The sequence below is a fragment of the Argiope bruennichi genome, chromosome 2, assembly GCF_947563725.1.
Source record: "Argiope bruennichi chromosome 2, qqArgBrue1.1, whole genome shotgun sequence".
In the NCBI taxonomy this organism is placed as follows: domain Eukaryota; kingdom Metazoa; phylum Arthropoda; class Arachnida; order Araneae; family Araneidae; genus Argiope; species Argiope bruennichi.
Window position 1 is genome coordinate 144,580,276 of NC_079152.1, and position 16,070 is coordinate 144,596,345.

General features: G+C 29.0%; 1 protein-coding gene across 8 annotated transcripts in view; it reads left to right on the forward strand.

Annotated features, from left to right (window-relative positions):
- Positions 1-964: 964 nt before the first annotated feature.
- Positions 965-16,070, forward strand: part of LOC129991030 (semaphorin-1A-like) — a 631,522-nt gene continuing 616,416 nt past the window's right edge. For all 8 annotated transcript variants that reach the window (XM_056098199.1, XM_056098198.1, XM_056098197.1 and 5 more), the window contains exon 1: positions 965-1,338. The gene's annotated coding sequence lies outside the window, so the exon portion shown is untranslated. The remainder of the gene's footprint in view (positions 1,339-16,070) is intronic.

Below are 16,070 nucleotides of genomic sequence, written 5' to 3' on the forward strand. Positions count from 1 at the left end.
TTATTTCCGAAAAAAAAAGTTAAAATGGCAAAATTAAAAAGCAACCATAAAAAGTTTAATCGATTAAAATTAAAACGCAAGAGGAAAAATTTAATTCGGAATCTTTTTTTCGGATATTTTTTTTTTATGAATTCCATTTGTAGTATCACCGATTGTATAATAGCCAGACAAAATTATTTTTGATGATGTCATTCCTAAAAAATGTGTACTTGAAAGTAGCGACCACAATACTCATGATCTAGCATAGGGAAGTGACACCAGAGGCAAGCTATATTTCTTCGCTTCTCTCCCCATCTCCTTTCATATGTATCGATTTAAAAATAAATAACCCCATTAAAATTTTGTTGCCGGATCTTAAGATTTATCTTTCCGAGACAAAAATATCCTGATTGCCCACCCTCGTCTAGTAGTTATGTTCCTGTTCATAATTTTGGTTAGAAATATTTTTTTAATATTTAATATTTTATAGTATTAATTAAAATTATATTTTATTTGAAATACGAAGAATTAAGTTGCTGTAATTGTACAGCAAATGATTAAAATGTTTCTCAAACTTTGTATGTCTTTTAAAATAATTACAATCAAGAAATACATTTCGCAACCTAGTAATATTTTATCTCTTTCGGAAAAATATAATAAATATGGTAAATAAACTCTTGACTAGTTACCAAGTATATAACTTTGCCCGTTTTATGTGTTAATATATGTAGAAAATATATTTTAAACTAAAGTATTTAAAAATAAAACCCGCCGAAATATATTAAAATCGCTACTGAAAGAAAAGGGCCTGGTCTGTTTGCTCTTCGCTACTTTGAAAGAAACATTTTTCTACACTAGAGAGAATTGGCGACACACGCTTGGCGACTGGTGGCCAATGCGTGAACCATCAAGGGCGCCAAGCAGTCTACCGCTCTCTCGCGGCAACCTAAAGCTACGATTGTAGCTCATTGACTGAATACGAGTGCGAAACTGGACGCACACAAGCCGCGCGACTTCGCTTCGATACGGACGCGACGGAACTGTGCTGCGCGTATAGAAGTTAAACTCGCAATCAAAACACTGCCTCATGTTGGGAGGCGGGATTGCTAAAGAATAATTTCTGCAACTAAATTGTTCTGGATTTCTTTTTTTCTCGCCCATACTGCTGTGGGGCAGTTGAAATAATTAATTATTGGTGTTGATTATTATTAATTGGTGAAGAGACTGTTAAATAGTTCGGACTTGGTGTGATTTGTTAGCAGAGATCGGATCGAGACCCTCTGGCTGACAGTGTAACTCTTGGCCGGTATTTGACATTGGTGCTCGTCCAGGAATTTCTGATTTCACTTTCGCACTAAGGTCAGTGAATAAACTTTTTGATTAGTTTTTTTTTAGCAGAAAAGATTTTTTCCACTGGTGAATTAAATACGAACAGTGTACATCAAATTGATATTTAAATTTTATTTGTTTTGAAGAATAGTTGAAGAATTTGATATCAGTTAGTAGTTAGAACATGAAACTTAAATTTAATTTAAATTAGTTGGTTCAAACAGCACCATTCGTTTCACATGTAAATTATATTTAAGTTTAATTTTATGATATTAATTGCCTGGAGCAAATAGTTGACATAACTTCGAACAAATTTATGATACACAATCGATATTTATAGCAATTGAAATTTTCCACAAATTCAAAAAGTGAAATCAAAATGATTAATTATTAGCTAAGTTTTATTAATGCAATTCTACAATATTAATATTGTTACATTCCTATATTCAATATTTTTTATTAAGATAATAATTAAAAATACTATGAGAAATTTATTGTAACACACAAAAATTAAATAGAAACAAATACGATAATTTTCGATAGTAATAAACTTATTCCGAATATAAAATTTTGGAGAATACTTGTTAAAATTATCTGCCGAACTAAATTATCTATTTTGAAATAGATAAATGAATCCACCAAAAACCTAGAAATAAAGTTAGTTCGCGAATAGCACTATTAATAATTGCTTTTTCTTGTTTTATAGTGCTATTTGTGAAAATATTACTGCACCAATACACAACAATGCCAAAAATTGAAAAAATACATTATAAGAATGTCATTCGCAAGTTGGAAATTTCTTATAACATTAATATGGCATAAAGTTTCAAAAATGTGTCATCTTCGTTTAGTATGATCCCAGTTTCAATTAAAAACTACTCAATAATAACTCCTACTTTATATTTTCAATATAAAATAGGTTTTACCAGAAAACTTGAAATATATCTTCGCTTTATCTCCTTTAATAAATCACCTTTTTAGAGAAATTTTAAAACCAAAAAAAGTTTTGACCTTTGAACCGCAAAAGAAAATTCCGCCAATTTACGTATTAATATTTTATTAACCACAACATAGCGGAAGATTTTAGCTTTGACGAACATTAGCCAATCGAGATTCACTTGATAATTGAGGGGGAAATGTCTAGAATGGAAAATAAATATTTCGTTTCTTAAATATTATTATCTCAACATAAAATGGTTGTTTTTTAAAAAATGATTGGCTGTTATTTACCTGTTATCACCCGTTTCTTATCTCTGTCACTTTACTCTTGAGAGTTATCTTCGTCGAAATTAGATTGAATTTGTTTTTTATACTCTGATAAGATAAAAACCGTGTTTTTGGACCTCTGCACTACCTTAAACATGCGACTAATATCAGTAAGTAGAGACGAAAGTTTTCATTAGGTAATTTTTATTTGTGAGGATACAGAACTTTAAAAAAATGGAAAAAAATATTGTTTCGAATTTTATTTTTGCTCTTCCAAGTGTTTTAATACGAATTCGCGAATAAAAAAAAACAAAAAAACAATGATGAATTAAGATTTGATTAATTTACATTTGAATATTTTGCTCCGTTGAAATACAATGTTTTGGTTTGTACTCAATCAAATAATAACATCATGATATGCATTTTCCAGTATGGATATTGTGCATTATCGGACATTTTTAGTGGCAGAATTGCTGAAAATATTTAATTAGGACAACATTTAATTTTTTATTGAAATTGAATAAATCGTTTGCAAACTTTTCTTATATTTTAATTGAAAAATGCTATTTTAATTTTATTATAATCTATTATAATCTTAATAAAGAAAAGAGAATTATGAGGGAAAAAAAGAACTTTTATTCTAATTAATGATTTTTTTAAGTATCGTAAACTATCAAATGTTAATCATGAATTTATTGAAAATAATATGTAATAATATTTTAAATGTTTCTTTAAATATATTCCATTCATTTCATAAACTTGTTTTTCTGAAGTAATGGAAACTTGATTTTGTAACTTATTGATTTCTTTAGTCTAATATTGTGATTCGACTAAGAAGTTCAACGTCCATATATTAGTTCAACTTTTTAAATCAATGGATGATTTTATTAAATTAGTGTTATTTACATTAAGTTATACGTATATTTTAAATTTTTGTAATACTAAATACAATATAAGAAACTTCTGAAATATTTATGTCATGAATATATAACTTTACATAAATAATGATACAATATGAAAATAAGACTAATGCAGTTTTCCTTTTCCAAAAATTTACTTCATTCTATGTAATCATTTTAATTAGTAGTATTAAAAAAAACAAAAATATTCTTTGCACTTTGTGAAAATTTCAGTTTTTTTTAAATAATTTAATAATTTCCTTGAAATTGTAACTTGGTTTGATTCAATAGAAACGGAATAGATTTATGAAATCGAAATGTTTAAATACTCAATTATATGCAGCATAGTATAGTAAAAATTCCATTCTGTAAAATATTTTTCAGCAAATTCTTTCTCCAATTTCAAAAAATTTAAATGCCAATCAAAACTATTTTTTTATTTCATCTTGTATGACAGGTTCATATCAACAGTGGGATAAAAAATATTGTATTTGGAACTAAATAGTAAATCCAGATTATATTAAAAATTTCGAAATGAATTATGTCTTTTCTGTGCAGTCCAATAACTAAAAACCATCGTTTTACTAAAAGAAAAATATTAAATCTCCATTTTTTAATAAAATAACTTTTTCTTGAATTAAATCATTATATATTTATTATATTATTAACAAAATATGTTTAGGAATTTGAGCAAATGAATGGGAAAGATAATACAAAAGAATAATATATTCTATAGTTTACATAAATTCTCCTCTTTAATTAATATTATTTTGAACAAACTTAAAGAAGTAGAATTCACATAATTTTTTCATTTATTATAATAATTGTTTCTTGTCGCGATAAAGAAAAGATAATAAAATTACCGCCACGATTACCAATCTTTGGGCCGAATTTCCATAGCAATTACACTATTTACGAAATAATTATATTTTAGTGTTCCGTAGAGACTTGAACCAAGATCTGTTTGATATCTTTAAAACGCTCCAAAATGTACGTGACATTTTGATAGAGAAAAAACACAAAATATTTTTCAGAATAAAAAATAAAAAATCTTGCAGAATACCACACTATCTTAGTATTTTCCGTACAAAGTTTTTCTTTCAAATGCATTTATATTTCAGTAGCTCCGTAGTTTCTAGGTTGTTGCCATCCACGAATCACGTAATCATTCGGGGAAAAAAAAAGAGAGTAGTAAAAGCAGGCGGAATAAAATAAATATATTTATAGATAGATATATATATTTGACACTGGTCATTTATTCCACTTAACAGTGATGAAGTAGTACAAGTTTTCATTCGCGTTCCATCTCACTTTACAAGATAGCCGTCCAAGGAAAACCTCGTTTAAGATTTGTTGGCAGCTTAATAAATGGTTGTTTTTCAAACTACAGTAATGTAGGTAGAAATTATAACATAAGTGAAAAGAATTTATTGGTTTGTTAATACCGTTTATTGCTTGTAAAACTGATATTTTTCGTGTTCGCTTTCATCATGATTCAGAAGAATGGCTTACTGTTTTCAGACTTTGAAAACGCAGTTTATGAAATTAGCTTCGTTTTGTTATTGTTTTTTTTTTACATTTAAATGCTACGTAATTTTTGGTTTAAAACTCTTCTATAGCTATTTTGCATGTATTTAGATGCAATTAGCTACGCAAATTCCAAAAACGATTATCATATTTTTGCTTATCTAATAATTTATTTTTATTTTATTTATTTCTTCATTTTTACTGCTAAAAGCACATTCATTTTTACTGCTTCGAATTTGAAATAAAGTTAGAATGCATTCGTTAAAAAAGCATAGCTGAAAATATTTTATAGATTTTTTTATTCATTTTCAATTTGTGTGATATTTCAAGTTTCTAGAATTAAAAAAATATTATCAAATATGCAATTATAATTTTCATGTACAAAAATAATTCGCATAAAATTGTCTTATATGGTCTATCTGGATATTTTGTAAAAGAATGAGACACGTTTTATTTTAATTTTATTCCTAAATCTTTTTTATTATGAACAATTGTTCACTATTTTACGGGAGAGTTAAAGTAATAATTCAAAATAAAATCTGTCTTCTTCATTCTTACACTTTAAAAACGCCTTTTTTCTTTAGTTTGTATTATTAATTATAGATCAGTTTTTAAAATTAGGTCTAAAAATTTTTGATACGTATTCTTCTATGCGACGTGAATATTAACACCGATTTTTATTCTATACTGGTCCAAAACGTTATATAAAAATGTCTAAATTATCCATTTTCTAAAAGTAATTTTCTAATCACTCGAAATTCGGCCTCATTGTAATTTTAAATATGTTGTGTTGGGTAATCATTTTTCTATGAAACCAAAAAAGCTGTGTTGACAAATTCTTTTCTGAAATTATGTAAATTCCAAATATCTTCTTGCGCTCTCTCTCTTTCCTGCTCTTTCTGTTATCCTAGTTGGTTTGCTGCTTCGCACTCGCCATGGCTTGTACAAAGAGATCCGACAAGGGATAAAAATTACGAAGAAAAACAATTGCTAAAGTATTCAGCTCCTATTCTCTTCCATATTTATATTCTCTTCCCATTTCTAGGAAATTCGAATTTTGTTTGCTGCGTTTTTTTTACTGCAGTCTTTATATATTAATAAATAAATTTAGAAGAAAGAAGAAAAAATTTATAAAATAATATTCAAAATTTTTAGGAATCTTTAATAATATCATGTTTCGATACTCAATTAATTTTGATTTAAAAATTATATGCTCATTTTAAATTATTAGATTCATATGCAGTTTCAAAGATGCTGTAGGCCAACAACATAGTTATTTAAATGATAATTAGGACATTTAAATGAATCTCAATATTTACTTTACTCAAGAACGCTATTCGACTTGATTAAAAATCATCACGAAATGAATGATTTTAAGATTTTCGACATATTTATATCGAAAAAAAAAAGTTTTTCAAAATGTAAAAAGATACTTCTTTATAAAATATTAAGTTTATAACTCAGGTTATTAAAAGTTAATAACAAAAATGACTGAAAACAAAACGAGTGAAGAAACATCGGCTTTAAATGAAAGGGAGAATATCGCTTTCCTTTGCGTGTAACAGAATGTAGGAAGTTGTAATGACACACGTAGCGTTTTGCAAACGGCCTAGGAGAGAGATTTAATGGAACATTAAGACTGGAATAAAAGTGGATGATAGCAATCACCCAAAATATGACAGTTGTGAGAGTAAAAGCCCATAAAACGACCACGCCATGTTGATAATAATATGACATACATCAAGAGGCCACTAACTCTAATCAATATGTTGCCTTGCTCTTTCCAAATATGAGTTTGCCGCATTCAAAACCGGTAGGCGAGATGTGTAATGAGTTATTTTTTAAATTACTGTTAATTTAGGAATTGTTTGTTAGTGAATAGTTGATTAATGCCAAAATTTTTTGTTTGGTTATTAGAATTTAAATCAGACAGGAATTGAATGGTACGATATGTCACTGACGTCTTAGTGTTTTACGTCATAATATTTCTAAGTCTTTTTCTAATTTATTTCCCTTTGCAATTATTTTTGTTCAATTTTTATGTCATAAATTTTAAATAATTTGTACTAAAATATCTTATTTGTTCCATTTATTTGTATTTAACTATTCTTAATATGATATTCTATATTTTTGTTGTTAAAAGAATGTGTGTTTCCTTATTATTACATATTATTATTTCGAATTATTAACATAAAATCCTTTGAAGTTACCTTTTATCTCTTATTAAAATATAATTAATGCTATAATTTTTCGAATATTGTATTATATGTAAAAAGTTTATTATATTTGGGAGTAATTAGCCTTTCAGAAATTAACTTCATAAAAGATTGATCTAACGATTTCGATTATTTCAGGCATTTCCATTTAAAGGAAAGCAATAATCATGTTAATGTACGTATAAAAAATAACAAGATGATCATTTATATCTACTTGATAGCGATTTCAATACATATTTTTAAATTTTTGCCTCTCTTTCTTTCTTTTTTTTAAAATTTGCTTTATTTGATTTATTCAGTTCAAGTATTCCTTCAATTTAATTCGCATGACATTGTAGTTTTACATGATAAAAATAATTACATGTGTTATATGACATCTGCATCTTACTACATTTTGCTTTAAGATATCCTATGACTTTGCATCTTTTTCTTCTTCCGATATGCATAATGAATTCCTGGATTAAATTAGCATCGCATATAAGCTAGCTCTCATTAGTTGGTGCAGTGGCGTCAGAATTGCTTGATATCAGACGAAGCTATTTTTATAACTTAAGGGACAGATTTGAATCGCAGTTTGCTAGATCTGGCTATGTCTAGCCATTTCGCAACCTTAAATTAACAGATAACGCAAGATATATCAATAATGAGAAAAATGAAACAATTGCACAGAGATTAGTACAACCATAATTATTGCAAAAAATTAATTCATAATTTAATTTATTATTTTACTATTTCCCTACCGCGACTATCTTTCCATTTTATACTTTTTTTCCCTATGCAAATACACTAGGCTCGGAAGTTAAAAATCAACTGCCAACTCATCAAAACCAAACTATACTCGACGCGTATCCATAAGCTATTACAGAATCCATAACTTTAAATTAATATTTTTTCATTTATTTACTTATTAAAGTATTCATCTGTTGCAGATTAAAAGCTCGTAATTTATTTTCCGGTTCTAATACGGAAATAAATTACAAGCATGTAGGTGTAAGTAAGCAAATGAGTGCATGAATATTTTTTTTAAGTATACTTAATATACAGGGTGTTTATAAAGTCCCGGACCCATTTTGATGTTTAATAACTCATAAAATAATAAAGATAGATTTAAATTAATAACATAAATGGTTAAATAGACTCAAAAAGTTTCATGACCCTTGTCAATGAACTTCCACGTGTGCCCCCTTCGTCGCACGGAGAATATCAAGTCGATAGTCAATTTCACTCCAGGTAGCGACAAGCATGTCGGCATCCACAGAGCCATTTGCGCAATTTATGGCGATTAACAATGCCAGAAACATGAAAGGATGCTTCATCGGAGAACATTATGCTCTTCAGAAAATCAGCAGCATCTTCTATCCTCCTTAGCATATCTGTTGCAAAGGCCATCCTCCTAGGTCTATCGTTCGGTTCCAAAACTTGAACAATTTGAACTTTGTATGCATGCAGTCTTAATTTTTTCTTAATAACCTTGTACACCGTCGAAATTGGCATATCCAATTCTGTTGCCGCTGATCTCACAGATATTCTAGGATTGTGTAAAAATGTCTCTCTGACACGCTCAACATCAAAATCACTTGTGCAAGGACGTCTGGAACGTTTCTTATCTTCGATACTTCCAATTTCTAGAAAATTCTTTTTCCACCGCAAGGTGCTGTTTTTGGATGGAGGATCTTTTTGGTAAATTCTTCTGAAATTTCTCTGTGCTTGCACTATCGATTTCATTTCTATGAACCACCATAAAATCTGTGCTTTCTCTTGTGGTGTATGCATTCTCCTTAATATCCGCTCGAATAAAACATCACATACAAAAGTACTACATAGAACAAACACATCAAAAGTAAACATAACATTGCAATAGTTGACAAAAACAAAAGAGAGAAAAATGCAATTAATAAGCAGACAATATTTAGAAAAGTACAGATATTTAGACTGGAAAATGAAATTATCTGAAATTAACCACACGCGCAGACGATATTTACAAAAGTAAAAATATTCAAACCTGAAAAGGAAAATATATGAGTTATTTCATCAATAAATGTCGTAAGTGTGTTTATATCTTCATTAGTTTATGAGTTATTAAACATCAAAATGGGTCCGGGACTTTATAAACACCCTGTATATTAAATATTAAAACCTTTTATTTATTAAAAATCACCATAAATAATTTTATATTAGTTTCTTCTTTATGTTGATAAAAGAAATGAAAATTTAAATCACTCTCTCAAATTAATCATAAGTATCTGTTTTATATCTATAACATTTTCTTATCCCCATTCAAATTTATTCAATGATTTCTGAATTAAAACTAATTTAAATTGAAAACTTTTTCCAATTATTCATTACGAATGAAATGCTGCTTAATTACTTTAAAAGATAATGATTTACAGTTACTTTGAACTCTTTATTTAAATCAGAAATTCTTTTGACAAAAGAATATAAAGCAATATACTTTTATTGTCGAGAAATGCTTTCTATTTCGCCATCTTTTGGAAATGATTGTTTCGTCATTTCTGAGGCATTGTTGGCTTGAATGAATGCATTCAATCAAATAAATATTAATTTTGATTTGCGAAAATTAAAAGAAATCGACAATTTAAGTCAATGAAAGGTTTAATAAAAGTATAAAATGCGAATTGGAGATTTTTGTTCGATTTATTTAGTTGAGATTTGTAGAAAAATATTTAATATATGATTAAATATGGTAACAGCAACGCATATTTTGTAATTAATATATAGAATATAAGCTATATTTTAAAGACTTAACAGTATGAGGCCTCGAATAGTTACATGGGTATACTTGATTTTTTTCAAATTAATGCTTTGAAAGCATAATAGCATAATAAATTAATGCTTTGAAACTGAGGACAAATATTTCTTGCGACAGCAAACGCACTGGAGGTAATTTTAGGGGATCGCCATGAAAACAAATCATCAATGTATTTATGTAATTTTTTATATCAAATATGTTATCGGTGTGAAATAATTATAGCTTACTTCGGGCGCTGCCGATTTTTATAAAGACACTGCTGGCTCATGGGAGCGATGAAACCAAATATTTTATTCCAGGCGCCATCTACTCCTGGCTACTCTCCTAAGAATTGTATTTTAAAGTAGAATACAAATTATGTTCAGATTTAAAAATTGAATTGATCTTCTGATTTAATATTTAGTCTAACCATGCAAAGTTTCGAATTCCGATATTTTAAATCTTAATCTTAATCAGATGAAAGAGACGACACCCGAGTCAGAATTTCGCTTTGACATATTTAACCGTTCATGATTCAACATTCTGAAGACATATTTAACCATTTTCATACAAATGCGGTATCTTCGGTCTCATTCGTTTCTCCGATGTTAAATCGTTGTAACGCAAGATCGATAAAATGTATTTTGTTATAAGACAAGGAGGGCTTCTAAAGTTTTTCCTTCTTGAGAACTTGCACTTGCTTGTAGAAAAAAAAAAGTCCGTGATGGTAAGTGTGCATGACAAATTCACTGGCTTTCTCAATGTTTGTATAAGAAAAAAAAATGAAATAAGAAAATAATGCTTCTTTTATTTTCGTATTATATACGAAAAAACTTAAGTTAAATATACTTATTTGAGTTATTTAATTAGTTTCATTGAATTGGTATTAGCCAGTTTATTGAAATAATGTTCTACTTAATAATCTAATTTGTGTTTGCTTATTAGTGTTGAAGATTCTGTTAGGAACTCACACGATCAATGTTTCCTGAACTCCATATTGAAATTCTTTATTTAAAAATCCCTCTCTATCTTAAAAAAAATTCCTGTAGTTTTTTTATGATTTATATTAAAATATACAGTTAGGAAGGAATATTCCATATTGTTTTATGCAAAAGTTCAGTCAAAAAACGGGAATAGAAATATATATCACACTGAAGATTTCTATTTTATTAAATAAGCATGCATAATTGTTTCGAACGTTACCATCAATTTTTAGACCATCATATTCTTATATTATCGATTAAAATAGTATATTACAGAAATCAACTTATTTCGTTTCCATGGAATATCAAACAACGTACTACTGAAAAATGAATGTCAACTTAATCATTCCGGTTCCGATTTAATGTAGATCTTCATGGTCTGCTATCGGTATTTGAAGAAGGATTTTCTGAAGGTAAAGTTCTCATCATTTTGCTGCATAGATTCACTGCCATCATCCAACTTACGATGACATTGATCCAACAAAAGTTGTTGGACCTTTTATACTGTCCTTCTATCACGAGCTTGGTCCTTCTAGATCCAATTTCCCCGTAAAGGCAAGAGAAAACGAAATAGGCAACTATTGAATATTGATGATGTTGATCTACCATACTGATATGCCTCCCGTACCATGCATATTTGCCTACTAAATACTGATTTGAGTGACACAGACCCTCCAAGTAAGGAGGAAAAATTCTGCCGTTCCAATAGTCTCCATATCGATTTCAAATAACCTTCTCATGCAACATTGTTCCATCGAACATTATATATGTCACGGTGGCGCATAGCCGTTTCTGATATACTGCAATAAAGACTAAGCGGCCGTTACGGTTTTGGTAGAAAAAGGCCGTGATGTACGATCACCATTCCGAGCTGCATTTGATTTCTTCACCTTTTATTGAGCGCGGCCATTTTCTTCTTTTTCTTCCTCAACCCCCCCCCCCCTCCCTTCTTTTTTTGTTAAGTTTTCCTTCGCTTCATTCCTTGCTTTTTCACGTGCCTTTCGATATTATGGAAAAGAGAAAGAAGAATGTAGAAAGAGCGGGAAAACTGAAGAACAGTGTGATTTAAAGCTTCCTATCACTCGCGAACTCAAACCGGAGATTAGCGATTTGAAACAGTCAAGGGCATTCAATCAAACACAATATTCTTTGACGTTTATTTTTTTTTTCTTTCTTTCTAACTTTTAGAATCACTTGTGCTTTGAAATCGGCAGGGACGTATTCTTTTCTTTCTTTCTTTTGCCCTTTTGCGTTTGCGTTTTCTTTTGGAAAGGAAAATTGGCCGCTTGCCAAAGAACAATGAATGACGTCATTTACTACCACCTACACGGTCATTGTTCTAAAGACGATGAGATGGTGATAATATTTTAATGTCCATAAAATGATTCGCAGCAATGCAGTTCTCTTCCGCGAATTACACATTCCAACCAGGAGCATCACATTCGCTGAGAGTTGAAAACAACCAAAGTCAGAATTTTTACTAACGTTGAAAGAAAAGTGATAGTCAAGATGGAATTTTTTGTCAAATCATAATTTAAAAATAAATCTTCTTTTTTTCTTTTTGCAGTAATCGTTTGCCCTTGAATGAAATATAATGTGAGTGGTATGTATGCTCTTTCTGAAGCTCTCATTGAAACAAGTTTCATTCAAAATTTCTTGATATCATTCGCCATTCTAAGAAATACATAGGAATGAAGTGAAGTATTTCTCTTCTCCATACAGAACGAGATCAACCATTCTTTGTGCTTGGGAACATTAGAGATCACCAATATCTTCTATCTTAAGTACAACAAAAGAAAAATAAATAAAGAGAGATAAAGTCAATGAAAGTCATTAATGAATAGAGGATTGTATTGTATCATTACAAATATATATACCAAGTTGCATTTATAATATTCGAAATGCTTCGTTCTAGTTAAATTTCATATAAATATGAAAATATATATTCTGTTGTTCGAGACATTTTTAGTAAATCATTTGAAATAGCTATATTGATTAAAATTATATGATTTAATTTCCATTATGATAAATATTGAGCTTTCTACCAAGTAGTATTTAAAATTGGAATTTATCATTTGGTTACATTTTAAGATTTACTATTTAATAATATATAAATTGCTCTGAAACATTTTAAAGTGTCGCTACAATCCATTTGTATATTCCTATGCTTGTCGTAGAGTTTGATTTAGATTAGTAATGTTTACATTTCATTTTGAAGCTAAAAAAAGGCCTATTTTGGAACGGACTCCGTAATTTTGAATTGGGTGTCTGCTAACAAGAACAAAATAAAAGCTGCTATCTCTCTCTCTCACACACACACACACACTCACTCACTCTCTCTCTTTCTCTCTCTCTCTACAAACTTCCACATCACACCTGCGGAAGAATATTTGTCTCTAATGATTAAACGTTCTATTGATAAATTCTATTGATAATTTGTAGGAATTTGATTTCAAAATAATAAGAGAGCTGAGGAATTGCATTTTATTTGTAGATTGTTACACATCGTAAAGCTCCTATTCTTTGGTGGTTCTCCTGTGGTGGTACCTGGTTTCAGAATCCTCAAATTTACCACCACGCCAACACGGCCTCGCTTAATGTAGAAGTTTCTTACATTAGTGGGAGTTTATCCATGTATGATGTCAAAATTCGTAATAAACATAAAAGCATATCTTCTTTAACGTCCACAATTTTTAGTGCTTTTTATTAGTTCAAATGTCTGCTTTAAATTAACGATTTCTCTTTCTAATTAGCCACTTCTATCTGTGAATTTTAATCATAATAATTGTGCCCCTGTGCGTCAAAAATTTAATTAGAAATTTAAATTTTTCCAAATATATTCATACAACATGGAGCTCAGAAAACGTACTTTCCATATATCTAAGTTCAAAATTATAGCATCCGTCTTGAGGTACCATTCTTACATGCCTCTTACTAACATGATTTCGGTAAAATTGGCTGCACTATAAGATGTTTGAATATAATAAATGTGACCAAGAATGTAACTGTGTAAAAATTTAAAAAAAGATTTTCACTCCGTGCCTAATCAATTAATGACATTTTATATTACCTCTATTTGCAAATCCATTCAAATGAATTCGCTGTAAACGGGAATTCACCATTGTCTGTCTTATAAGTAATAGCACCTTTCAGATAATTGAACGAGAGCATCAACTAAATCATTCTACCATTACAAAATGCGACAAGAAAAATGGATGTTAGGCACATAAATTTTCGCTGTCTAGACAAGTTGTCCTTTTGGAAATGAAAGAAAGAACGAAAAAAAGTTGGGACAAAAGATGTATCACTTACGCATTTCCTCCCTTGAAAAGTTTCCAAACCCAATCTATTTTCTCTGATATCTACTTTGGCAGCAAACGAAAATATTAAATGGCATTAACAACAATCGAATAAAGCGCCCAGCACACGATCAAATCAAAACGATGGAATCCCAGTTCATTTTTCTCTCATAACAAACAAATACATAAAACTAAAACAAGCAATCGAGAGGCTATTACATCCATTCCAATTCCGTTACAGTCACAGCTAAAGATTGCGGCTGTAAATTTAATTTGACTCAAACGAGATTACCATGACGAAATTTTTCGATTCCGATTCCACTCGAAAAAGTTGTAGTACATTCCTTTTTCTCCTTTAATTTTTTTCTCCTGCTTCTACTTCACTTTCCCTTTTCCCGATATGTTATTTTTTTTCCTTTTATTCCTTTACTTAAGCATTTAGTTGTGCTGTTCCAAGTGGGTGTTTTCGAAAAGCGAAGCGTTATTTGAATCTTCTCTCATCCGATAAAATAATCACAAAGCTCATTGATTGCCGAAGAGCAAAGCAGAATCAACTTGTGTTGTTATTGTTCTGTGTTTATTTTTACAGACGATATTAAATAAGTGGCTTATAGCCTTTGGGAATGTGTTCATTTCAATGTTATCTTTTAAATTCCTCGTTAGCATTCTAAAGTTCAGTGTTTTTAATGCGATGATTTTTTTAAAGATATTTTTGCTATTAATTATGCAGATGTTTCAACATTTGCATTTATTAATTCATATTGCGATGTAATTATCGTACGTTTTCTGATATTATTGGTCAGCGTTTTTCATAACTGTGGAAATAAATTTTTTTAAATTAATCTCTTTGGAAATGTGAATTCTCATTTTTATGGTTTTTAATGTTAGTTCGATCCTTTAACATTACTTAAATATTATAATAACACAATCGTTTGCATTAAATAACTTTACTTTAAATATGTGAAAAACATAACTTTCTTTTGCTCTGAATTTTGATAAAAATTCTTAAATTTTACACCACTCTAATAAGTTTGAAAAATTAATAATATATTCAAAAGCAATTCCATGACTAATTTAAAAAAAATCCTTTATAAATAAATAGACTTTTCCGTGATATTTTAAATTAAGTATTAAAAGTTCCTTATTATTTTTATATGCACTTATACCACACAATAATTTATTCTGGTTATAATTATTTGTTTTACGATGTGTAACAATCTACAAATAAAATGCAATTACTCAACTCTCTTATTATTTTTAAATCAAATTCAATTTAAAATTTTCACTTTAAATTGCTATCGGTATTTAAAGCTTTCATTATCTTATGGATAAAATATAGTTGTTGATTTTATGTAATAGATATTCTGCTATCAAATGTTCCATAGATATAAGCTATCTAATGTTCCACATTTATGTAAATTTTTTTACATTTTATTCATTTTAATTTTTTCAACGTTAATCCATGAACGAATGTAGTAAAATATTTTATTTCTTTAATATATACGAAAAGTTTACTTAATATAATATTTACGACAAATCAAACAAAAACATCGGTATGTCTCATGCAAAAAAGTAATACATTACAAACTGAATTTCTAAAATTTGTAATGAATTTATTTTTTAATTCATTAATATATATCAATTACTTTAGAATAAAAAACTATCATTGCAATTTTTTGCATAGGATAGGGATGTTTTATCTTTGAAATAGAATCTCGGGCATTTTAGTACTAAAACTTAAAATTCTAAGCTTCATATGAGTCTGAGGGTTAAAAAGTTCATAAATTTCAAGATTGAATTTTAGAAGTATTGTAAAAAAAATGCACTAAAACCCATACCGAAAAAGAATGAATGGATGCCTGCAGTGCGTAGGAAAACATTTG